Genomic DNA, 2,277 nt, shown 5'->3' on the forward strand with positions numbered 1-2,277 from the left:
TTTTTGAGACAGAGTCTTGCTCTGTTGCCCAGGCTGGAGTGCAGTGGTGTGATCTCAGCTCACTGCAACTTCCATCTCCCAGGTTCAAGTGATTCTGCTGCCTCAGCCTCCCAAGTAGCTGGGACTACAGGCGCCTGCCACCACACCCGGCTAATTTTTTGTACTTTTAGTAAAGACTAGGTTTCACCATGTTAGCCAGGGTGGTCTCGATCTCCTGACCTCGTGATCTGCCCTCTTTGGCCTCCCAAAGTGCTGGGATTACAGACGTGAGCCACTGCACCTGGAAAATAGAAATATTTTTATGAGAATTACAAATAGCCCTCAATGGATTATGTAGTATCAGGAATACATACATAGTTTTTATTTATTTCTTATTAATGGATTGATTGATTTTTACTGTTTGCATAAATACTTCTAGCTTTTTCAGAAAATAGATGTTTTTCTACCCTTGGTTTGAAATTTAAAACTTATGTATTTCTCTTATTCTCAATTTTATTTTAATTTTAGACACTAAGTGTTTCCCATGATTTTTGTGGTTTTGTTTTGTTTTGGTTTTTGTCTGCCTTAAGCATAAACTTTTTTGCTTTAACTCTCTTGGATGTTTTCTACTCTTTTGATTATCTTGGGGCTTGCTGGTAAGACAGATTTATAATCATTATATTTTTCTTTCACAAATAAACTTTTTTTTTGAGAGGGAGTCTCGCACGGTTGCCCAGGCTGGTGCAATCTCTGCTCACTGCAATCTCAGCCTCCCAGGTTCAAGGGATTCTCCTGCCTCAGCCTCTGGAGTAGCTGGAATTACAGGGACCTGCCATTATGCCTGGCTAATTTTTTGTATTTTTAGTAGAGACAGGGTTTCACTATGTTGGCCGGGCTCGTCTTGAACTCCTAACCTCGTGATCTGCCTCGGCCTCCCAAAGTGCTGGGAATACAGGCATGAGCCACCGCTCCTGGTCCACAAGTAAGCATTTAACAAAAAGTTAAATGTTTTTATGATGCAAGGAAACTGTCAAATGTATACAGAAGGAGACAGAAGAGTATGACAAACTTCACGCATGTACCCATCAGCCAGTTTCAACAATTAGGACAGTTAGGAACATATAACGTCTATCTTTCTTTTCTTTTTCTTTTTCTTTTGAGACGGGGTGTCACTCTGTTGCTTAGGCTGGAGTGCAGTGGTACCATCACAGTCACTGTAGCCTCCATCTCCTTGGCTCAGGTGATCCTCCCACCTCAGCCTCCCCAGTAGCTGGGACTACAGGTGTGCATACCAGCATGCACAGCTAATTTTCGTAATGTACTTTTGATAAGTGGGCAAAGCATTACTAATGAAACAATGACAGTGAAATGTGACAAGATGGTACTAATTAGAGGAGAGAATTCTACCTTGTTTAAAAATGTGAATTATAAACTTTAAAGATTTCATTTTAAATGTATAGAGTTTCTAAAACTTGGCTAACAAAGTATTGCTTAATAGAAAGTGAGTAGAACTTATATTCAATCACGTTATTGAGCACATCCTATGGACAGTTTCAGACACCTTCAGATCATTTTTGGATACAGGCAGGAGACCAACCATGAATAAAATACTCCTTCTTATTGTCACCTGTCATTTCAAGAGGGTTAATTTTTTTTTCTCAGCTAGGGATTAAACTCCTGGACAGCAGAAATCGAGTATTTTTTTTTCTTTTCTGAGATGGAGTTTCGCACTTGTTCCCTGGGCTGAGTGCAGTGGTATGACCTTGGCTCACTGCAACCTCCGCCTCCTGGGTTCAAGCGATTCTCCTGCCTCAGCCTCCCAAGTAGCTGGGATTACAGGCACCTGCCACTATATCTGGCTAATTTTTGTAAGTTTAGTAGAAATAGGGTTTCACCATGTTGGCCAGGCTGGTATCGAACTCCTGACCTTCAGGTGATCCACCCGCCTCCGCCTCCCGAAGTGCTGGGATTACAGGTGTGAGCCCCTGTGCCCGGCCAGAAATGAAGTATTATACTTCTTTGTCTACCATCTCCTCCACCCCAATTACTTGATTGCTTTATAAGTAGCAAGTAATAGTTTATTTGTTCACAATACTTCCTAAGCATGTGGAAGTTCTTGAAAACAGTTTATGAACTTAAACTTTTCTAGCCCACATTATTAATTAAGAATTAACTTTCTGGCTGGGTGTGGTGGCTGATGGCTGTAATCCCAGTACTTTGGGAGGCCAAGGCAGGCAGATCACTTGAGCCCAGGAATTTGAGACCAGCCTGGGCAACATGGCAAGACCCTGTCTACTA

At 41.8% G+C, this 2,277-nt stretch overlaps 1 protein-coding gene across 9 annotated transcripts in view; it reads left to right on the plus strand.

The window, feature by feature from the left end:
- The window catches only part of SLC35D2 (solute carrier family 35 member D2), a 69,116-nt gene that overhangs the window by 47,381 nt on the left and 19,458 nt on the right, over positions 1-2,277 (plus strand). The gene's annotated exons all lie outside the window — the stretch shown is intronic.

Source organism: Cebus imitator, unplaced genomic scaffold (genome assembly GCF_001604975.1).
Source record: "Cebus imitator isolate Cc_AM_T3 unplaced genomic scaffold, Cebus_imitator-1.0 Scaffold196, whole genome shotgun sequence".
Taxonomy (NCBI): Eukaryota; Metazoa; Chordata; class Mammalia; order Primates; family Cebidae; genus Cebus; species Cebus imitator.